The sequence below is a fragment of the Aulostomus chinensis genome, chromosome 1 (genome assembly GCF_037954235.1).
Source record: "Aulostomus chinensis isolate RoL2024-O1b breed Wild chromosome 1, RoL_Achi_v1.0, whole genome shotgun sequence".
Classification (NCBI taxonomy): Eukaryota; Metazoa; Chordata; class Actinopteri; order Syngnathiformes; family Aulostomidae; genus Aulostomus; species Aulostomus chinensis.
The window spans coordinates 52,736,575-52,761,990 of NC_141320.1; the positions used below are offsets into that span (position 1 = coordinate 52,736,575).

The 25,416-nt window shown below is 40.2% G+C and overlaps 1 protein-coding gene and 2 non-coding genes across 3 annotated transcripts in view; 2 read left to right on the top strand and 1 right to left on the bottom strand.

Moving 5' to 3' along the window:
- The window catches only part of LOC147272180 (uncharacterized), a 430,453-nt gene that overhangs the window by 275,384 nt on the left and 129,653 nt on the right, over nt 1-25,416 (top strand). The gene's annotated exons all lie outside the window — the stretch shown is intronic.
- Nucleotides 22,007-22,078, bottom strand: trnaa-ugc (transfer RNA alanine (anticodon UGC)). Its single transcript has one exon. It is a non-coding gene; the product is annotated as a tRNA-Ala (tRNA).
- On the top strand, nt 23,704-23,775 carry trnae-uuc (transfer RNA glutamic acid (anticodon UUC)). Its single transcript has one exon. It is a non-coding gene; the product is annotated as a tRNA-Glu (tRNA).

Consider the following 25,416-nt stretch of genomic DNA (forward strand, 5'->3'; position numbering starts at 1 on the left):
TTTTGAGATCATTAGCAATTCTTCCGACATCATTGTCGCATTATTTTGAGGTTCGTACCAACTCTTACTACAAGACTGTCAGCATCACTTTGAGGTTATTCGAAACGTTCACTCCATTACTGTTAGCATCATTTTGAGTTCATGAGCAATTCTTACTAAATCACTTTTGAATCATTTTGAGATCTTTAGAAATTCTTTTGACATCACTGTCGCATTATTTTGAGGTACGTAACAACTCTTACTACATGACTGTCAGCATCACTTTGAGGTTATTCGAAACACTTACTACATTACTGTAAGCATCACTGAGTTGATTAGCAACTATCACTACATTACTGTTAGCATCATTTTGAGTTCATTAGCAATTCTTCCGACATCACTGTCGCAATATTTTGAGGTTCGTAGCAACTTTTACGACATTACTGTCGCATTATTTTGAGGTTCGTAGCAACTCTTACTACATGACTGTCAGCATCACTTTGAGGTTATTCGAAACGTTCACTCCATTACTGTTAGCATCATTTTGAGTTCATGAGCAATTCTTACTAAATCACTTTCGAATCATTTTGAGAGCTTTAGCAATTCTTCTGACATCACTGTCGCATTATTTTGAGGTTCATAGCAACTCTTACTACATGACTGTCAGCATCACTTCGAGGTTATTCGAAACACTTTCTACATTACTGTAAGCATCACTGAGTTGATTAGCAACTATCACTACATTACTGTTAGCATCATTTTAAGTTCATTAGCAATTCTTTTGACATCACTGTCGCAATATTTTGAGGTTCGTAGCGACTTTTACTACATTATTGTCCCATTATATTGAGGTTCGTAGCAACTCTTACTACATGACTGGTTCATGAGCAATTCTTACTAAATCACTGTCGCATCATTTTGAGATCATTAGCAATTTTTCTGACATCACTGTCACATTATTTTGAGGTTTGTAGCAACTCTTACTACATTATTGTTGCATTATTTTAAGGTACGTAGCAACTCTTACTACATGACTGTCAGCATCACTTTGAGGTTATTCGAAACACTTACTACATTACTGTAAGCATCACTGAGTTGATTAGCAACTATCACTACATTACTGTTAGCATCATTTTGAGTTCATTAGCAATTCTTCCGACATCACTGTCGCAATATTTTGAGGTTCGTAGCAACTTTTACTACATTACTGTCGCATTATCTGGAGGTTCATAGCAACTCTTACTACATGACTGTAAGCATCACTTTGAGGTTATTTGAAAGTTTCACTCCATTACTGTTAGCATCATTTTAAGTTCATGAGCAATTCCTACTCCATCACTGTCGCATCATTTTGAGATCATTAGCAATTCTTCCGACATCACTGTCGCAATATTTTGAGGTTCATAGCAACTCTTACTACATTATTGTTGCATTATTTTAAGGTTCGTAGCAACTCTTAATACATTACTGTCAGCATCACTTTGAGTTTATCAGCAGCTATCACTACATTACTGTTAGCATCATTTTGAGTTGTTGAGCAATTCTCACGACATCACTGTAGCACTGAATTGAGTTCATTGGCAACTCTTACTACATGACTGTCAGCATCACTTTGAGGTTGTTCGAAACTCTTACTACATTACTGTAAGCATTACTGAGTTTATTAGCAACTATCACTACATTGCTGTTAGCATCATCTTGAGTTCATTAGCAATTCCTCCGACATCACTGTCGCATTATTTTGAGGTTCATAGCAACACTTACTACATGACTGTCAGCATCACTTTGAGGTTATTCGAAACGTTCACTCCATTACTGTTAGCATCATTTTGAGTTCATGAGCAATTCTTACTAAATCACTTTCGAATCATTTTGAGAGCTTTAGCAATTCTTCTGACATCACTGTCGCATTATTTTGAGGTTCGTAGCAACTCTTACTACATTACTGTCAGCATCACTTTGAGTTTATTAGCAACTATCACTACATTACTGTTAGCATCATTTTGAGTTGTTGAGCAATTCTCACGACATCACTGTAGCATTAAATTGAGTTCATTAGCAACTCTTACTAAATGACTGTCAGCATCACTTTGAGGTTGTTCGAAACTCTTACTACATTACTGTAAGCATCACTGAGTTTCTTAGCAACTATCACTACATTAATGTTAGCATCATCTTGAGTTCATTAACAATTCTTCCGACATCACTGTCGCAATATTTTGAGGTTCGTAGCAACTTTTACTACATTACTGTCGCATTATTTTGAGGTTCGTAGCAACTGTTACTACATGACTGTCAGCATCACTTTGAGGTTATTCGAAACGTTCACTCCATTACTGTTAGCATCATTTTGAGTTCATGAGCAATTCTTACTAAATCACTTTCGAATCATTTTGAGAGCTTTAGCAATTCTTCTGACATCACTGTCGCATTATTTTGAGGTTCGTAGCAACTCTTACTACATTACTGTCAGCATCACTTTGAGTTTATTAGCAACTATCACTACATTACTGTTAGCATCATTTTGAGTTGTTGAGCAATTCTCACGACATCACTGTAGCATTAAATTGAGTTCATTAGCAACTCTTACTAAATGACTGTCAGCATCACTTTGAGGTTGTTCGAAACTCTTACTACATTACTGTAAGCATCACTGAGTTTCTTAGCAACTATCACTACATTACTGTTAGCATCATCTTGAGTTCATTAGCAATTCTTCCGACATCACTGTCGCAATATTTTGAGGTTCGTAGCAACTTTTACTACATTACTGTCGCATTATTTTGAGGTTCGTAGCAACTGTTACTACATGACTGTCAGCATCACTTTGAGGTTATTCGAAAGTTTCACTCCATTACTGTTAGCATCATCTTGAGTTCATTAGCAATTCTTCTGACATCACTGTCGCAATATTTTGAGGTTCGTAGCAACTTTTACTACATTCCATTCGCATTATTTTGAGGTTCGTAGCAACACTTACTACATGACTGTAAGCATCACTTTGAGGTTATTCGAAACGTTCACTCCATTACTGTTAGCATCATTTTGAGTTCATTAGCAATTCTTACTAAATCACCGTCGCATCATTTTGAGATCATTAGCAATTCTTCCGACATCACTGTCGCAATATTTTGAGGTTCGTAGCAACTCTGACTACATTATTGTTGCATTATTTTAAGGTTCGTAGCAACTCCTTAATACATTACTGTCAGCATCACTTTGAGTTTATTAGCAGCTATCACTACATTACTGTTAGCATCATTTTGAGTTGTTGAGCAATTCTCCCGACATCACTGTAGCACTAAATTGAGTTCATTAGCAACTCTTACTACATGACTGTCAGCATCACTTTGAGGTTGTTCGAAACTCTTACTACATTACTGTAAGCATCACTGAGTTTCTTAGCAACTATCACTACATTACTGTTAGCATCATCTTGAGTTCATTAGCAATTCTTCCGACATCACTGTCGCAATATTTTGAGGTTCGTAGCAACTCTTACTACATTACTGTCAGCATCACTTTGAGGTTATTAGCAACTATCACTACATTACTGTTAGCATCATCTTGAGTTCATTAGCAATTCTTCTGACATCACTGTCGCAATATTTTGAGGTTCGTAGCAACTTTAACTACATGACTGTTTCATTATTTTGAGGTTCGGAGCAACACTTACTACATGACTATTAGCATCACTTTGAGGTTATTCGAAAGTTTCACTCCATTACTGTTATCATCATTTTGAGTTCATTAGCAATTCTTACTACATCACTGTCGCATCATTTTGACATCATTAGCAATTCTTCCGACATCACTGTCACATTATTTTGAGGTTCGTAGCAACTCTTACTACATTATTGTTGCATTATTTTAAGGTTCGTAGCAACTCTTACTACAAGACTGTCAGCATCACTTTGAGGTTATTCGAAACGTTCACTCCATTACTGTTAGCATCATTTTGAGTTCATGAGCAATTCTTACTAAATCACTTTTGAATCATTTTGAGATCTTTAGCAATTCTTCTGACATCACTGTCGCATTATTTTGAGGTTCGTAGCAACTCTTCCTACATGACTGTCAGCATCACTTTGAGGTTATTCGAAACACTTACTACATTACTGTAAGCATCACTGAGTTGATTAGCAACTATCACTACATTACTGTTTGCATCATTTTGAGTTCATTCGCAATTCTTCCGACATCACTGTTGCAATATTTTGAGGTTCGTAGCAACTTTTACTACACTACTGTCGCATTATTTTGAGGTTCGTAGCAACACTTACTACATGACTGTAAGCATCACTTTGAGGTTATTTGAAAGTTTCACTCCATTACTGTTAGCATCATTTTGAGTTCATGAGCAATTCTTACTCCATCACTGTCGCATCATTTTGAGATCATTAGCAATTCTTCCGACATCACTGTCGTAATATTTTGAGGTTCGTAGCAACTTTTACTACATTACTGTCGCATTATTTTGAGGTTCGTAGCAACACTTACTACATGACTGTAAGCATCACTTTGAGGTTATTTGAAAGTTTCACTCCATTACTGTTAGCATCATTTTGAGTTCATGAGCAATTCTTACTCCATCACTGTCGCATCATTTTGAGATCATTAGCAATTCTTCTGACATCACTGTCGCAATATTTTGAGGTTCGTAGCAACTCTTTTTACATTATTGTTGCATTATTTTAAGGTTCGTAGCAACTCTTACTACATTACTGTCAGCATCACTGAGTTGATTAGCAACTATCACTACATTACGGTTAGCATCATCTTGAGTTCATTAGCAATTCTTCCGACATCACTGTCGCAATATTTTGAGGTTTCTAGCAACTTTTACGACATTACTTTCGCATTATTTTGAGGTTTGTAGCAACACTTACTGCATGACTGTAAGCATCACTTTGAGGTTATTCGAAACACTTACTACATTACTGTAAGCATCACTGAGTTGATTAGCAACTATCACTACATTACTGTTAGCATCATTTTGAGTTCATGAGCATTTCTTCCGATATCACTGTCGCAATATTTTGAGGTTCGTAGCAACTTTTACTACATTACTGTCGCATTATTTTGAGGTTCGTAGCAACTTTTACTACATTACTGTCACGTTATTTTGAGGTTTGTAGCAACTCTTAGTACATGACTGTCAGCATCACTTTGAGGTTATTCGAAAGTTTCACTCCATTACTGTTAGCATCATTTTGAGTTCATGAGCAATTCTTACTACATCACTGTCGCATCATTTTGAGATCATGAGCAATTCTTCCGACATCACTGTCGCATTATTTTGAGGTTCGTAGCAACTCTTACTACAAGACTGTCAGCATCACTTTGAGGTTATTCGAAACGTTCACTCCATTACTGTTAGCATCATTTTGAGTTCATGAGCAATTCTTACTAAATCACTTTCGAATCATTTTGAGAGCTATAGCAATTCTTCTGACATCACTGTCGCATTATTTTGGGGTTTCTTAGCAACTCTTACTACATGACTGTCAGCATCACTTTGAGGTTGTTCGAAACTCTTACTACATTACTGTAAGCATCACTGAGTTGATTAGCAACTATCACTACATTACTGTCGCATCATTTTAAGTTCATTAGCAATTCTTTTGACATCACTGTCGCAATATTTTGAGGTTCGTAGCGACTTTTACTACATTATTGTCCCATTATATTGAGGTTCGTAGCAACTCTTACTACATGACTGGTTCATTAGCAGTTCTTCTGACATCACTGTCACATTATTTTGAGGTTTGTAGCAACTCTTACTACATTATTGTTGCATTATTTTAAGGTACGTAGGAACTCTTACTACATGACTGTCAGCATTACTTATAGGTTATTCGAAACACTTACTACATTACTGTAAGCATCACTGAGTTGATTAGCAACTATCACTACATTACTGTTAGCATCATTTTGAGTTCATTAGCAATTCTTCCGACATCACTGTCGCAATATTTTGAGGTTCGTAGCAACTCTTACTACATTATTGTTGCATTATTTTAAGGTTCGTAGCAACTCTTACTACATTACTGTCAGCATTACTTTGAGTTTATGAGCAACTATCACTACATTACTGTTAGCATCATTTTGAGTTGTTGAGCAATTCTCACGACATCACTGTAGCATTAAATTGAGTTCATAAGCAACTCTCACTAAATGACGGTCAACATCACTTTGAGGTTGTTCGAAACTCTTACTACATTACTGTAAGCATCACTGAGTTTCTTAGCAACTATCACTACATTATTGTTAGCATCATCTTGAGTTCATTAGCAATTCTTCCGACATCACTGTCGCAATATTTTGAGGTTCGTAGCAACTTTTACTACATTACTGTCGCATTATTTTGAGGTTCGTAGCAACTCTTACTACATGACTGTCAGCATCACTTTGAAGTTATTCGAAAGTTTCACTCCATTACTGTTAGCATCATCTTGAGTTCATTAGCAATTCTTCTGACATCACTGTCGCAATATTTTGAGGTTCGTAGCAACTTTTACTACATTCCTGTCGCATTTTTTTGAGGTTCGTAGCAACACTTACTACATGACTGTAAGCAACACTTTGAGGTTATTCGAAACGTTCACTCCATTACTGTTAGCATCATTTTGAGTTCATTAGCAATTCTTACTAAATCACTGTCGCATCATATTGAGATCATTAGCAATTCTTCCGACGTCACTGTCGCAATATTTTGAGGTTCGTAGCAACTTTTACTACATTACTGTCGCATTATTTTGAGGTTCGGAGCAACACTTACTACATGACTGTAAGCAACACTTTGAGGTTATTCGAAACTCTTCCTACATTACTGTAAGCATCACTGAGTTGATTAGCACCTATCACTACATGACTGTCAGCATCATTTTGAGTTCATTAGCAATTCTTCCGACATCACTGTCGCAATATTTTGAGGTTCGTAGCGACTTTTACTACATTATTGTCCCATTATTTTGAGGTTCGTAGCAACACTTACTACATGACTGTAAGTATCACTTTGAGGTTATTCAAAACGTTCACTCCATTACTGTTAGCATCATTTTGAGTTGATTAGCAATTCTTACTACATCACTGTCGCATCATTTTGAGATCATTAGCAATTCTTCCAACATCACTGTCGCAATATTTTGAGGTTCGTAGCAACTCTTACTACATTATTGTTGCATTATTTTAAGGTTCGTAGCAACTCTTAATACATTACTGTCAGCATCACTTTTAGTTTATCAGCAGCTATCACTACATTACTGTTAGCATCATTTTGAGTTGTTGAGCAATTCTCACGACATCACTGTAGCACTGAATTGAGTTCATTGGCAACTCTTACTACATGACTGTCAGCATCACTTTGAGGTTGTTCGAAACTCTTACTACATTACTGTAAGCATTACTGAGTTTATTAGCAACTATCACTACATTGCTGTTAGCATCATCTTGAGTTCATTTGCAATTCCTCCGACATCACTGTCGCATTATTTTGAGGTTCATAGCAACACTTACTACATGACTGTCAGCATCACTTTGAGGTTATTCGAAACGTTCACTCCATTACTGTTAGCATCATTTTGAGTTCATGAGCAATTCTTACTAAATCACTTTCGAATCATTTTGAGAGCTTTAGCAATTCTTCTGACATCACTGTCGCATTATTTTGAGGTTCGTAGCAACTCTTACTACATGACTGTCAGCATCACTTTGAGGTTATTCGAAACACTTACTACATTACTTTTAGCATCACTGAGTTGATTAGCAACTATCACTACATTACTGTTAGCATCATTTTAAGTTCATTAGCAATTCTTTTGACATCACTGTCGCAATATTTTGAGGTTCGTAGCGACTTTTACGACATTATTGTCCCATTATATTGAGTTTCGTAGCAACTCTTACTACATGACTGGTTCATTAGCAATTCTTACTAAATCGCTGTCGCATCATTTTGAGATCATTAGCAATTCTTCTGACATCACTGTCACATTATTTTGAGGTTTGTAGCAACTCTTACAACATTATTGTTGCATTATTTTAAGGTACGTAGCAACTCTTACTACATGACTGTCACCGTCACTTTGAGGTTATTCGAAACACTTACTACATTACTGTAAGCATCACTGAGTTGATTAGCAACTATCACTACATTACTGTTAGCATCATTTTAAGTTCATGAGCAATTCTTCTGACATCACTGTCGCATTATTTTGAGATTCGTAGCAACTCTTCCTACATGACTTTCACCATCACTTTGAGGTTATTCGAAACTCTTACTACATTACTGTTAGCATCACTGAGTTGATTAGCAACTATCACTACATTACTGTTAGCATCATTTTGAGTTCATTAGCAATTCTTCCGACATCACTGTCTCAATATTTTGAGGTTCGTAGCAACTTTTACTTCATTACTGTTGCATTATATTGAGGTTCGTAGCAACTCTTAGTACATGACTGTCAGCATCACTTTGAGGTTATTCGAAACACTTCCTACATTACTGTAAGCATCACTGAATTGATTAGCAACTATCACTACATTACTGTTAGCATCATTTTGAGTTCATTAGCAATTCTTCCGACATCAATGTCGCAATATTTTGAGGTTCGTAGCAACTTTTACTACATTACTGTCGCATTATTTTGAGGTTCGTAGCAACACTTACTTCATGACTGTAAGCATCACTTTGAGGTTATTCGAAAGTTTCACTCCATTACTGTTGGCATCATTTTGAGTTCATTAGCAATTCTAACTACATCACTGTCGCATCATTTTGACGTCATTATCATTTCTTCTGACATCACTGTCACATTATTTTGAGATTTGTAGCAAATCTTACTACATTACTGTCAGCATCACTTTGAGTTTATTAGCAACTATCACTACATTACTGTTAACATCATTTTGAGTTTATGAGCAATTCTCACGACATCACTTTAGCATTAAATTGAGTTCATTAGCAACTCTTACTAAATGACTGTCAGCATCACTTTGAGGTTTTTCGAAACTCTTTCTACATTACTGTAAGCATCACTGAGTTTCTTAGCAACTATCACTACATTTCTGTTAGCATAATCTTGAGTTCATTAGCAAATCTTCCGACATCACTTTCGCAATATTTTGAGGTTCGTAGCAAGTTTTACTACATTACTGTCGCATTATTTTGAGGTTCGTAGCAACTCTTAGTACATGACTATCAGCATCACTTTGAGGTTTTTCGAAAGTTTCACTCCATTACTGTTAGCATCATCTTGAGTTCATTAGCAATTCTTCCGACATCACTGTCGCAATATTTTGAGGTTCGTAGCAACTTTTACTACATTACTGTCGCATTATTTTGAGGTTCGTAGCAACACTTACTTCATGACTGTAAGCATCACTTTGAGGTTATTCGAAAGTTTCACTCCATTACTGTTGGCATCATTTTGAGTTCATTAGCAATTCTAACTACATCACTGTCGCATCATTTTGACGTCATTATCATTTCTTCTGACATCACTGTCACATTATTTTGAGATTTGTAGCAAATCTTACTACATTACTGTCAGCATCACTTTGAGTTTATTAGCAACTATCACTACATTACTGTTAGCATCATTTTGAGTTTATGAGCAATTCTCACGACATCACTTTAGCATTAAATTGAGTTCATTAGCAACTCTTACTAAATGACTGTCAGCATCACTTTGAGGTTTTTCGAAACTCTTTCTACATTACTGTAAGCATCACTGAGTTTCTTAGCAACTATCACTACATTTCTGTTAGCATAATCTTGAGTTCATTAGCAAATCTTCCGACATCACTTTCGCAATATTTTGAGGTTCGTAGCAAGTTTTACTACATTACTGTCGCATTATTTTGAGGTTCGTAGCAACTCTTAGTACATGACTATCAGCATCACTTTGAGGTTTTTCGAAAGTTTCACTCCATTACTGTTAGCATCATCTTGAGTTCATTAGCAATTCTTCCGACATCACTGTCGCAATATTTTGAGGTTCGTAGCAACTTTTACTACATTACTGTCGCATTATTTTGAGGTTCGTAGCAACTGTTAGTACATGACTGTCAGCATCAATTTGAGGTTATTCTAAACGTTCACTCCATTACTGTTAGCATCATTTTGAGTTCATTAGCAATTCTTACTAAATCACTGTCGCATCATTTTGAGATCATCAGCAATTCTTCTGACATCACTGCCGCAATAGTTTGAGGTTCGTAGCAACTCTTACTACATTATTGTTGCATTATTTTAAGGTTCCTAGCAACTCTTACTACATTACTGTCACCATCACTTTGAGTTTATTAGCAACTATCACTACATTACTGTTAGCATCATTTTGAGTTTATGAGCAATTCCCACGACATCACTGTAGCATTGAATTGAGTTCAATAGCAACTCTTACTAAATGACTGTCAGCATCACCTTAAGGTTGTTCGAAGCAACACTTACTACAGGACTGTAAGCATCACTTTGAGGTTACTCGAAACTTTCACTCCATTACTGTTAGCATCATTTTGAGTTCATTAGCAATTCTTACTACATCACTGTCGCATCATTTTGAGATCTTTAGCAATTCTTCTGACATCACTGTCGCAATATTTTGAGGTTCGTAGCAACTCTTACTACATTACTGTTAGCATCACTTTGAGGTTATTCGAAACGTTCACTCCATTACTGTTAGCATCATTTTGAGTTCATTAGCAATTCTTTCTAAATCACTGTCGCATCATTTTGAGATCATTAGCAATTCTTCCGACATCACTGTCGCATTATTTTGAGGTTCGTAGCAACTCTTACTACATTATTGTTGCATTATTTTAAGGTTCGTAGCAACTCTAACCACATGACTATCAGCCTCACTTTGAGGTTGTTCGAAACACTTACGACATTACTGTCAGCATCACTGAGTTTATTAGCAACTCTCACTACGTTACTGTTAGCATCTTTTTGAGTTCAATAGCAGTTCTTAAGACATCACTGTCAGCATCATTTTTAGGTTATTCGAAACTTTCACTCCATTACTATTCGCATCATTTTGAGTACATTAGCAATTCTTACTACATCACTGTCGCATCATTTTGAGATCATTAGCAATTCTTCCGACATCACTGTCGCATTATTTTGAGGTTCGTAGCAACTCTTACTACATCACTGTAGCATTATTTTGAGGTTACTAGCAACTCTTACTACATCACTGTCGCATCATTTTGAGTTTATTAGCAATTCTTACTACATCACTGTCGCATCATTTTGAAATCATTAGCAAATCTCACGACATCACTGTCAGCATCATTTTTAGGTTACTCGCAACTCTAACCACATGACTGTCAGCATCACTTTGAGGTTATTTGAAACTTTCACTACATTTCTTTTACCATCATTTTAATTTCCTTAGCAATTCTTACTCCATCACCGTCGCATCATTTTGGGATCATGAGCAATTCTACCGACATCACTGTCGCATTATTTTGAGGTTCGTAGCAACTCTTACTACATGACTGTCAGCATCACTTTGAGGTTGTTCGAAACACTGACTACATTACTGTAAGCATCACTGAGTTTTTTAGCAACTATCACTTCGTTACTGTTAGCATCGTTTTGAGTTTAATAGCAATTCTTACGACATCACTGTCAGCATCATTTTTAGGTTACTCGCAACTCTAACCACATGACTGTCAGCATCACTTTGAGGTTATTCGAAACTTTCACTACATTACTGTTAGCATCATTTTGAGTTCATTAACAATTCTTACTACATCACTGTCGCATCATTTTGAGATCATTAGCAATTCTTCTGACATCACTTTCGCATTTTTTGAGGTTCGTAGCAACTCTTACTACATTACTGTTGCATTATTTTGAGTTTAGTAGCATCTCTTACTACATCACTGTCAGCATCACTTTGAGGTTGTTAGAAACACTTACTACATTATTGTAAGCATCACTGAGTTCATTAGCAATTCTTACGACATCACTGTCGCATCATTTTGAGATCATTCGCAATTCTTACGACATCACTGTAGCATCATTTTGAGATCATTACCAATTCTTCCGATGTCACTTTCGCATTATTTTGAGGTTCGTAGCAACCCTTACTACATGACTTTCAGCATCACTTTGAGGTTATTCGAAACTTTCACTCCATTACTGTTGGCATCATTTTGAGTTCATTAGCAATTCTTACTAGATCACTGTCGCATCATTTTGAGATCATTAGCAATTCTTAAGACATCACTGTAGCATTATTTTGAGGTTATTAGCAACTCTTACTATATTACTGTCAGCATCATTTTTAGGTTACTCGCAACTCTAACCGCATGAGTGTCAACATCACTTTGAGGTTATTCAAAACTTTCACTACATTACTGTTAGCATCATTTTGAGTTTATTAGCAATTCTTCTGACATCACTGTCGCATTATTTTGATATTCGTAGCAACTCTTACTACATTATTGTTGCATTATTTTAAGGTTCGTACCAACTCTTACTACGTGACTGTCAGCATCACTTTGAGGTTGTTGTAAACTCTTTCTACATTACTGTAAGCATCCCTGAGTTTATTAGCAACTCTCACTACATTGCTTTTAGCATCATTTTTAGTTCATTAGCAATTCTTACGACATCACTGTTGCATTATTTTGAGATTGGTATCAATTCTTACTACATCACTGTCGCATCATTTTTAGATCATTAGCAATTGTTCCAAGATCACTGTCGCATTATTTTTAAGTTCGTCGCAACCCTGACTACATGACTGTCAGCATCACTTTGAGGTTGTTCGAAACACTTACTACATTACTGTAAGCATCACTGAGTTTATTAGCAACTATCACTACATTACCGTCAGTACCATTTTGAGTTTATTAGCTAGTCTTAAGAATATCACTGTCACCTCATTTTGAGATCATTTGCAATTCTTCTGACATCACTGTCGCATTATTTTTAGGTTCGTAGCAACTCTTACCACATTACTGTGTCATTATTTTAAGGTTTGTTGCAACCCTTACTACATTACTATCAGCATCACTGAGTTTATTAGCAACTATCACTCCATTACTGTTAGCATCATTTTGAGTTTATTAGCAATTCTTACTACAGCACTGTCGCATCATTTTGAGATCATTAGCAATTCTTCCCACATCACTGTCGCATTTTTAGGTTTGTATCAACTCTTACTACATTACATTCAGCATCACTGAGTTTATTAGCAACTATCACTACATTACTGTTAGCATCATTTTGAGTTCATTAGCAATTCTTACTTAATCACCGTAGCATCATTTGGAGATCATTAGCAATTCTTACGACATCACTGTAGCATCATTTTGAGGTTATTAGCGACTCTTACTACATCACTGTCAGCATCATTTTTAGGTTACTCGCAACTCTAACCACATGACTGTCAACATCACTTTGAGGTTATTCGAAACTTTCACTACATTTCTGTTAGCATCATTTTGAGATCATTAGCAATTCTTCCGACATCACTGTCGCATTATTTTGAGGTTAGTAGCAACTCTCACTACATGACTGTCGCATTATTTTGAGGTTCGTAGCAACTCTTACTACAATACTGTTGCATTATTTTAAGTTTAGTAGAAACTCTCACTACATCACTGTAGCATCATTTTGAGGTTTGTCGCAACTCTCACTACATCACTGTAGCGTAATTTTATCCTTGAGATTGGGGACCAATAATTTTATTTTCCATTTTTGGGACATGTACTGTACACAGACACACAGATTTATGAAAGTCACTTTCAGGTGCCTTAAATTCCTTTGGGGACTAAAGTCTATAAAAGTAATTTGAACATTTGTGTGTACTTACAAGTACAAATTGTACTTTGTTTTGTGATGATAAGATTTACACCGACCAAGTCAGCCATATTGGCACCACAATCCAATTGGCATGTCAATAAACATCACCCAATAAACCAAGGTCTTCTGTCTCAATGTATTTCACTGAAACATACTGTATTGTATTGCCTCACACTTACAGCATAAAAGGATGCATGGCGTGGGTGGAACTGCCTGAATCTCTTCTGCAATGGAAGTTTGGTCAACCGTGTGGAACATTCCTGCACGATCCCCTTTGAGTGGGAAAGTAGCATCAACACAGCACCACGTGGTCCACCAGCAGCTTGGATTTCTGCTCCTTGTCTTGTAGTTCCACTTGACTTCTCCAAGGGAAGAGACTGCAAATAGTCAAGAACTCTGGGAAATTTGGTGGCTGTGGCCTCCTCAAATTCCACATTGATGTGGACACCAGTTCAAATTTTGAAGTGCAGTTATCAACTCTGCACTGAAGTTGTTTCGTTAAAGGATAAATGATTTCCATTGTCCAATGATTATTTTACATTCCAATCCTCTAAAGTGATGGACTGATACTGTAAATATGCAGAAATTCTCTATTGTTCAAAGTACAGATTCTGTGTTTATACATTGTTGTAGTTTTTATACTTGGAGAAATCAGAATCTAACAGGAAATCACTGTAGAAAGTTGGCTCAGTTTCATAAAGTAACAACTAAATAGCTTCAATTGACAGTGATTGACCTTAAACTTGGCTATTTTGATGGACTATGCTTGCTTTTCCACTGTCAAATGAACTTTTTAATGGGAAATTCCTGCTCATAGACTGGTTTGTTTCATAAATGAACCAGTAAGAGCCCTGAACTTAGAGAAGAACCTGAAAGGTCCTTGTTCTTCATGTGTTTTTACGTGATGGGCCTTTTTTCCTGCAGTTTAATTCACATTTATCAACAATTAAAGGGTACCTAGAATGAAAATCATTGTTTTTGTGTTTTTGGTGTTTCTTCAACGTCCCCCAGCTGTGGGGAACACACACCAAGTGTGAGGCAGTGTCATAACCTCTGTTTGAAGGATCTCCCCTTTTTTGAATCGCCGTGGGAAAATGGACCAATGCGATTTTGGCTGAAGTGTTACGTCACAGTTCAGTCAGTGCCCCCCCCCCCCCCACTCACACACACCCCTTTGACATATTTCGGGGGGGGGGGGGCGATTATTTGAGCGAGCCGAGTGAGCGCAGCCCTCTTGTGTCGCTCGCTAGCGTGACACAAACTGGAGCCTGCAGCAGCAGCACTGACTGAGCAGATTGATTGAAGGAATGGCCTCGATACAATTGAGACCTTTGTTTTATCTGCGCTGTCTGTCGCTAGCTGGCCTGGCCTGGCTTGAGGGGGAAGGAATCTCGCCAGCCAGGCAGGCTACCAAGGGGCCAGGCCACCAGGAAAACTCCCAGTTGTCCCGACGGTCACCCCGCCGCTGCATATACGGTTGGATCTGCGAATGGGCCGTGGCTACTTGGTATCTTATCTTACGAATGTTGTTGTATGATATGGAATGTTGTCAATTGACAGTAGCCGTCACACTTAGCACTGGCGACAGTTAGCCAAGAAAGTGGGAGTACTTTCTTTTCAGTGACAGTGAGGGCAGCCAATCACCGAGTAGTAGTTAAATGAGGTTGCCAGATAAACAACTGCAACTGATCTCCGTCAACTCATGCACTTGCATAAATAATGAGGTTGCCAGATGAGGTCAGAAACGACCCCAATAGGGACAAATGAGGCATTCTAAACCCAACATGGTAACATAGCGGTTTCAGAGAGCCTTTTAGGAAGCTACTGAGCCATCACAGACCCAACCATTTTTTGTGGGGTTACATATCACACCACAGAACAAGAATTAATACCCCTTCAACCTCTCTATGGCACCTTTAATGTACTGTAATTTAATGAGTTGGGACTGTGAAAGCTGCTGTGTATTTTTACAGTTTATTCCATGTAATTTTGTGGAACAGTTCATCACTGTAATTTGACGGTATTCGTCTGGAAACTCTGCTGCCAGACTTTTTACCGTTTTTTTATAGTTTTTTTTCTTGACAGTGTACACAGAGGTCTCGTGGTTGAGCCGGGGCACACAGAGTCCCGCCCCCACACAGCTGAGAAACGCAGCTCTCAGCAGCTGCCTCAGTCACACAGAAGATAGACGCGTTTCCTGGTTGGCGAGTGCAGACACAACTTCTCTGAGTGCAGGATTCACTTCTCTCATTGCTGTTTGTTCACTCTTGAGGTTTTATTCCTCCACCAACCTGCTTCTGTCTGGAAAGAAACAAATAACTGGAGTGCTGCACATCAACAGACTTGGAGTTTGGACACGGACGAATGAAGTTTGGCTTTTTGTTTCTTCCATCAGATCAGAGCTGATAGGAAAAACAATCAGGTGGTTTATTAAACAAGCAGTGAGCTGGACTTCAGCCCAGGTCCTCAGTCCCACTGTCAGTTCACTTCAACATGAACGAACAAAATCCAACCCTCACCTGGCCTGGAAATCAATAACAATTACATAACAACTCCTTTATTTCTCTCCTGTTCAGGTCCAGTTGGACTCCATCCATCATCATCTTCCGCTTATTCCTTACTATTAAGGGTCGCGGGGGGGCTGGAGCCTATCCCAGCATCTACGGGCAAGAGGCGGGGTACACCCTGGACAGGTCGCCAGTCCCAGTTGGACTCATTCATCTCTATTTGTTAGGATTTCACTTCATGAGTTCAGAAGCATCTTCACATGAGATGCTGGTTCCTCAAATTGATTGATCGTTGAATTCTGTGTTTGATGTCTGAATTCTGTCTTTGATCTCTGGGTTCTGTGCATTGAATTCCTGCTCCAGTCTTTGATCTCTGACTGATTCTAAACTCATCAAAGGATCACATCAGCATCTTGGTCCAGACTCCAGATGGTGATTTTACCAAGTGCACCACAGTCCTTGTTGCTGTCTGCTGTTGGGTCACAGCAAAGTAAGGAAACAGCCTGACGGTCCTCAGGAGGAAATCCAACAACCTCCAAAGATGGAGGTGAATCTAGACCCTCTCATGTTGGCCATCCTTGATGAACTTGGGCGGTACTCTGGTGCAGGGATGAGGTCATGGAGCTGATCTGGGAGCAGTCCTGATATTAAATGCTGTGATGAAGGACAGTGTGGAGGCAAAATGGACAAAATGTGTCAACATCAAATAAAGTTGTAAACCTGTTTGAAGTCTTATTTTGTGTTTGATGGACATTTTTAAAATCACTAATGATTTTTTTGACTGAACGTCCTGGATCCTGTGGTGCCTGATGAGGAGACAACTTGAGTACAGAGTTGGAGAAGAGGGTTTTTGGAGGGGAGATGATTTTTGCAGTGCTACAAGTCAATAAAATGTCATCATTTTTCAAAATGTCCTCACTAAGATGGTTATTAATTCTCTCTCTCCCTCATTCTCAGCTGCTACAGCCTTTAAAGAAAACCTTTGACTGGTGGATCTAACAAAGATCAGATGTTGTCTCCTCTAGAACATCAACAGCTTAACGTTGTGGGCAGGACTCCTACCTGAGCAGGGAGACCCCAATGGATTTCTAGTCCTGATAGGGAGAGGGAGCCTCCTGGGTCACGGAGTGGGGAACCTGATAGGGAGTGGGATGACCCGCCCATTGTGGGTGATTGACAGGGCAGGTTTGATCTATGTTTTCATTTTCAAAAGTAATTTTGAATATTTGTGGACAGTTAGCCCAACTTGAACATGGAGAAGATGTCTTCTGATAGTGAATCGACTGTTGTCACATTTAAGGATCACTTGAGCTGATAAGATGAAGGCTACACAGGACCAGCTGGAGATGCCAGGGATTGAACCCAGGGCCTCACACATGCTCAGCATGCGCTCTACCACTGAGCTACACCCCCTGTGGTAGAGTCACTGTTTAACTGATGCAGGAACACAAACACAGACACAACATTTATTTTCTTCATTTTAGGGATGTCTGTGTAGGTTCTCATTCATCCAGGTCATCGTAGATCGAAGCGAAGTAAAATCTGGTCAAATGGACGTAAGTTTATCTTGAAGACGTTTCACCTCTCATCCGAGAGGCTTCTTCAGTTCTAGTGAAGAGTGTGGAAACTCCAGCTTATAAACCTATGTGGGAGTGGTCAGTGCTAATGTGGTGGAAACGACCCTCCCGAGACTCACCAGGCCTCCCCAAACGACAGTCGTTGTGAGGTGTCAGGGAGTTTCAGGGGTGGTCGTTAGGGAGTTTCACCGACCACTCAGATGCTAATGGACTGTGCTGGCAGCAGCAACTCAGTCGCGTTTTAAGGTCTCATATGTGTGAATGTCACTGAGAAGAGAACTGATCTTGTCCTGGTAGTCAGTTGTGTCAAGGACCACCATGCATCTTCCTTTGTCAGCCGGAAGGATGGTGATGTTCTCATCTTTGCTCAGTGCATTCAAGGCCTTCCTTTCCTGGACCAAGAGGTTGGCAGAGGGGACCTTCGCTTCGGAGAGGGCCGCTGTGACCTTGAGTCGTAGTTCATCTGCTTTTGTGGTGGAGAGGTTGTTCTTCTTGATGGCGGATTCTGTGGCAGTGATGAGGTCCACCGTCGGGAGATGTTTCGGGGTGACAGCAAAGTTCATTCCTTTGGCAAGGACGCGTTTCTCAGGACTGGTGAGCTCCCTGTTGGATAAGTTCCTTATCCACCTGTCCTGTGAGTCCGCTGGGGTTGGGCCTTCTGCTTCTCGTTCCCGGTCGAGGCGAGACTGGAGGCGAGCGAAAGTCCTTTTCTGCCTCTCCTTGCTCTTCTGATGTTGAGATAGTTGGGCTGTCCCAACGAAGGAGGTGACCTTGTCCAAGATGGCGGGTGGCAAAAATGGCGATAACTCTTGATTAAGGTGATCTAGCTTGGTCTTTAGTCCCTCGATGGTGAAATGGACCTGTCTCACTCTCTCGTTGAGAAGCTGATTTTGTGCCCGTTCCAAAATCTTGCTGGCCCTGTGGCCCCTCACGGTGGATCCTAGTAGTAGGCTAGTGGGAATGAGGTTGTATTGGCGGCATCGGAGGTTGGAACGTAGATGGTTCCTGTAGTCTGCGATTTTCCTTGCAGTCCTTTCGCATTCCCGCACCACACTAAGGATGTCCTTCCCATAGTGTTCGGCAAGATGTCTGTGTAGGTTCTCATTCATCCAGGTCATCGTAGATCGAAGCGAAGTAAAATCTGGTCAACTGGACGTAACTGAGCCTGTGATCTCAAAGGCTCTGTGATCTCTGTCATTTCACTGTGATGTCAGCCCTCACAGTCTGAAGGCGTGTTCACATCAATCGTGACACAAATTTTCGTGCAACAAGTTCACATGTAAAGTCCATGTAGAGAGCTGAACTGGTGTGTGTACTCGCCGGCAACGTGAGTGACGCGTATTCATGCATTTGAAAGTATTCAACTTTTGTGACAAATTCTCATGACAAGGAGTCCAGAGAGCCTGTCAGCGTTGAGATTCCCCTGGCGTCAGGGAAGTCATGTCAACGGTCCTGGAGCCTGGAGTTGGTGTTGGACCTTGATATCCTGGCACCGATCCTCACAAACAGGTCATCGAACAGGAACCTCGTCAGCCTGAAGTAGCGCTGGAAACGGCCGTCGTCCAGGCGCAGTTCTTGGAGAAAGAGAGTTAAGAAGTTTAGAGGTCCAAGAAGCTTCTTCAGTTCAAAACTTGCCTTTAACCTTCAGTCTAACGCTGTTCCAGCATTGGATGAAAGAGACTGGTGCTCTCATCTTCTTCAACACTGACTTGTTCTACCAGGACAAGAGAATCTGAGCTTGGATGTCATTTAGCAGTCAAAGGCTTGTTAAACTGGTCAACATCAGCTGGTGTTCACTCTGATGATGTAGCGATGGTCTGGATTCTTCCTTCTGGAGCACCAAGCTGCTGGGAAGAAGCCTGATGATGTCAGAGTTGTGTTCAGTGGCTCCTGCTGGGTCCATTTCTGACAAATGGGCTCCAAAGAGTTCAGCTGTTTAAAAGGCTCAGAGAAAGCAGCACATCATGGTGGTCAGGAGACGAGGTGGCCGAGTGGTTAAGGTGATGGACTGCTGATCCATTGAGCTCTGCAGGCGTGGGTTCCAATCCCATCCTCGTCGTAGGAGACTTTGGTTTCTGCTCCTAGATTCTGGAACGACTCTGAAGTGTGAGGCTTTTCAAGAGGAGATCCTGCAGCACCAGAGAGCTGCAGTTCCAGGACCCCACAGCACCACCTACTGAATTGGATGATAACATGCAGTCCTGGGGCTCTAGTTTGGTGACAGCGCCACCTATCGAATTAGATGATCTCAAAATACTACTTTGTAACGATGGTTTTAAAGGTTTATTCCACCAAAATACTACTTCCTGTCCTTTAGTTTCTAACTACTGTATAAAAGGATTATTTTCCTTTTATACCTAATTTCCAATTCCTCCAAAATACTTTCTAATTTATAGTTTTAAAGGTTCATTCCACCAAAATACTTTCTAATTTATAGTTTTAAAGGTTCATTCCACCAAAATACTTTCTAATTTATAGTTTTAAAGGTTCATTCCACCAAAATACTTTCTAATTTATAGTTTTAAAGGTTCGTTCCACCAAAATACTTTCTAATTTATAGTTTTAAAGGTTCGTTCCACCAAAATACTTTCTAATTTATAGTTTTAAAGGTTCGTTCCACCAAAATACTTTCTAATTTATAGTTTTAAAGGTTCGTTCCACCAAAATACTTTATAATTTATAGTTTTAAAGGTTCATTCCACCAAAATACTTTCTAATTTATAGTTTTAAAGGTTCATTCCACCAAAATACTTTCTAATTTATAGTTTTAAAGGTTCGTTCCACCAAAATACTTTCTAATTTATAGTTTTAAAGGTTCATTCAGTTGAGGGCTCCTGGTTCTGTGTGAGGGGTTGAGGGTCGATATGGGATGATGAGGAAGATTTCATGTCCCGATGGTCCTGCTAAAGTAACTGTGAGTCATGATATCAAACAATGTCATCAAAATACGCTTGAACTCTTAAAATGGCAATAAAATCTACTGGAATCATTTTACCACAAACACTTTTATTGTGTTTTTGTGAGCATCATTTTTCAAACATTATAACATAAACTTAAAAAAGGGTCCATTCACTAACACTCTTACTTGAAGGTAGTCACTGATATCAGTAAATAGCTGATAAAGATTTGTGTTCATGTTTTAATTCTCTACTCTGACCTGTGCTGAGACACTGGACCAGAGAGGAAGACCTGCTCAGCCTCCTGCATGGACCAATTCTGCAGCTCAGTGATGACGACGAGGGATTCAGCATTGAGTTCATTTTAAACTTTTTGGAGGAAACACCTGTAAATTAACCAGCAGTTACTGGTGATGCTTCACAGTTTCCAAGCTCAAACGGCCTCCTGCTTGTTGGACTCACAATTTCCAAAAAATGGAGACATCAAAAGTCAAATCATGTTTTTGTTTGGTTTTGTTTTTTACTGGAGGAAAACTTCAAATTGTGATGATGTGTCTGACTTAGAAACTGAACCCCCAAAAATCAAAAAGTCTCCTTCTTCTGTGCCGTGATCTCAGAGCTGATCATGATTGATCTCATCAATAATCCTTGGCAGCCGACCAGTCACACACAGCCCCCCCCCCCCCACACACACACACACTGAGACATGCAGCAGCTCACAGTAACTGCCTCCGTCACACAGCAGATAGACTCCTTTCTATAACAAGATAAGCAGTAGAAAATGGATGGAAGTGATGATGAACTGATGAACAGGTGATTTGTCCAAAAGTCAACATCAGATTCATTTCCAATCTGTGGAAGCAGTTTCATCTTGAGGTTCCAGGTAAGAACAGCCAGCTGTGGGCTGACACACATCTCTTCAGGAGCACTTCTATGCTCCAAACTTGCCAGGTTGAATTGTGTCTGTATTCTGAGGGCAGCAGGAGGACGGAGGAGTGAGGACACACACATTTGGAACTGAGAGCAGCTGTGTGTGTGATTTCCCCTCCAAAGATAAAACCAGCTCCTTCATGCTGGCTATGAAGGCTCACAGTCACACTGACCCAGCTACAAATACTTTGATATGCAACAGACTGGTTTCTCTTCTGGTAGTTTGTTATCAACTGTTGTCACATTTAAGGATCAATTTAGCTGATAAGATGAAGGCTCCAATGGACCAGCTGGAGATGCCAGGGATTGAACCCGGGGCCTCATACATGCAAAGCATGCGCTCTACCACTGAGCTACACCCCCTCTGTCAGAGTCACTGTTTAACTGATGCAGCAACACAAACACAGACACAACATTTTTATTCTTCATTTTAGGGATAAAAAGGAAGTCAGCCTGTGATCTCAAAGGCTCTGTGATCTCAGTAGTTTCACTGTGATGTCAGCCCACACAACCTTAGACCACAGAGGCAAGTCAGGCTCCAGGAAGCTGAGGCTGCTCCGTTCTCAGTCCAGTCCAGAGTGAAGGTTTTCCTCTCAGAAGCTTTCCAATCCAGCCCAGATCCTCTCTGACTGGCAGGAGTCTTTGACCAGGAAATGAGAATTATATTGAACGTCTGCTCATCCTCAGAATGAAGTAAAAGTATTTGTGTTCCTAAAATAATCTCCAGATGCTAAGATCAGTTATTAACATTGATTGACAGCTCTAAACTGAGCCACCATCACTATACAGTTGCAACTGAAATATTTAGAAATATTTCAAGGAAGCAGCAGGCCCTCATCCGCCCCGGTCCACCCGACTGTGTCCCCTGAGACAGATGACAGCTCACTTCTGGCAGAGGCAGTTAGGTTGAGGACCGTTGCTGATGTCATCAACCGATGTCTCCATCACAAAAGGTGACAGACAGGATGGTCATGGACATAAAACAGAGGTCGAAGAATGAGAAAGAATGGTTGTCCTGACTGAAGTTTAGCTTGAGCTTTTTAATTTGTTACTAAAGGAAGTATTGGTACAAGTAAAGGCAGGCGAACTTTCCACAAATATTCAGAATTAACTTTGACAACCAAAACATGAACCAAGACGACAAAATAGTGAACATGAAAAAGGAACCAGTCCCACCTTCTTGTGTGTTCCTGCTGAAGTAAATGTTTATGAAGATTTGTTGTGTTCTTTTTCCAAAGGTCCAGCCAGCATTGCAGGTCTCAGGAGGAGGAGCCACTTCAGCAGGATCTGTGGGACAAATCCCCCCACGGTGAGACCTGTCCAGCTCCCTGCAGCTCTGCAAGTGTTACCAACTCTTCATTCCAGCTGTTTGGTTGAATCCCATTTTTTCACCTTTGAACCTTTTGAACACTGATGAGGAGGTGAGGCTGGAGGCAAAACCACAACCTCACGTCATCTCACAGGATGAACCAAAATGCCAGACACTTCCTGTCACTGCTCCAGCACCACCTGTCTCCCCTCCATGTCTTTACCATCTGTGCAGCTTCCTGCTGTCCCTGGACCCTCACAGGTGATCGCTCCACCTGGAGCCTCACAGATGGGTTCAAACCTCCCAATACCTGCAGCCCAGCCTCGACCCACTCAGACACAGTCACCCGTTCAAGCTGGGCCTGGTACCACACTCCAGTACAGACAGAGAGAAAGAAGACACACGGGATCCTTTGAAGAAAATGTAATAAAGACAGGAAGCCCCCATCACATTGTCAGTGTTTCAGTGACTGGCATTGGGAAGAGACTGAGACAAAGTCAGTTATGAATGGAGGGCTGAGTTGGAGCAGAGGGGGACAGGATCCTTGGGGTGGACTGTCTTTAGGAGGCTGAGGTGTCTGGTGGTCTTGGTGGACCCTCTGCATCTCAAGCTGAGACAACAGAGTCCTGTGTTCTTGAGTCATTGTCTATACTCTCTGTTGTTGGAGAGCTCAGTGTGGTCCCTGATGGTCTAGTGGCTAGGATTCGGCGCTTTCACCGCCGCAGCCCGGGTTCGATTCCCGGTCAGGGAATGAGTTATTTAGAGGTTGAGGGAGAGGTGATCAGGTGGTCCACATGATGGTGGAGGTGATGAACTGTGAATCCATCATGGCTCCACTCTCACCCCCATTGTAGTGTTCTTGGTTCACTCTGCCATGGCCCCATGTTGAAGGGTGACTGTCTCATTCAGGTTCAACCCTTTGTTAGACTCTATTAAGTCACTGACTCCCAAACTCTGTAATCCTCCTTAGTAGCTTTGGTTCCTTGCAGCACAGAAAGTCTGTTCACTGATGTAGGAACTGAAAATCTTAGAGCTCCGGTCCTTCGTTCCTTCCTCCACTGAGCAGAAGAAACACAGAATAGTGAGCAGTTCCTCCTACAGTTCTCAGAAAGTCTGAGGGCACCAAAGAAAGGAGGGAAATGCAATCAATGTTGAATTATTTTACATTTCTTATATTTGATCAAAGATAGAACTTAATAAGCGTCCATCAACCTGCAGGACAAACTCCTTCACTGTGTGGGAGGTTCAGAGTCCCTGGTTTGATTGCAGCTTTGACCTGAGCAGGTGTTCATCCTCATCTCAGTAACAGGGGACACTTTATCACAGCAGTGGACAAACATCAGCATTCATCACCCAGCAGCTCCTCTGATCAACAGAACAAGCTGAAGTATTCTGAGAAGGAGGGCATGGATCCCTCTACCTCCCACATGCTAAGCTAGCACTCTACCATTGGAGCTAAGTCCCCTTTTGAGCTTCCATTTGAGTTTTCTGTTCCCATCTCTATGGTAACGGTCAGTTTTGACCCACATCTTCAATCAGCTGTAAAATTCACTAAAAACAATTTTCTATCATCCAAGTTGTTTCCATCTCTTGGTTTCCTTGGTAGGCTTCCTTATCCATGGAAATATTGATTTGAATATTTTGTTGTGGGCCTCTGGACCTTTTTTTACTCAGTAAACCCTCGATTTCAATTAAAAAAATGAAAAAATGAACCTTTGGGTTTGGCATAAAAGTCTTTTTTTCAGCAACAGAACTTTAATATAAACACTAAATGAAAAGCAGAACAAGCCAGAACACAAACTCTGCTCTGCCGTCCTTCCTGGTTACTGGGCATGGACTGCTGGAAGGGGCATTTTCCTCAGAAAGGGACAAGACGTTCATCCACTCTCACCTCTGGCCCTGGGTTGAATGTTGGTGCAAGGAGCTGCACCCATCTTTCCCAGACATCCCCAATGGGGGCAAGCTTGTCAGTTCTTGCTCCGGTGTCTCTGTCGTCAAATCTGAGGACTCTTGATGTTCGTTGAAAGTTCTGAAGTGGCCTTGTGGCCCGGAAAATATTTCTGCCTGTCGATGCGTCCCAGAGACGATCAGTGGCCTCACTGCAGGATCTGAACACTCCAGGAAGAAGAAGAACACCAATAGAAGCATCCAGGTGTCCCTCATCAATGTCTTTCCACTTGTCACCATGGACTTTTTTTCCTTTGAGGTTTGTCACAGCAATGCTGACTCTTTGTAGTGACAGTGGCATGAACAGAACCATCAACCATAAACAGCTCCAAACATGTCTTGATGTCACTGCCTCTCGTCACAGCAAACCTTGTGATTCCAGGGCTCATTTTGATGACATCAGCAGCAGCTGCCCTGCCATGTACATCAGGAGACACTGAGCTCC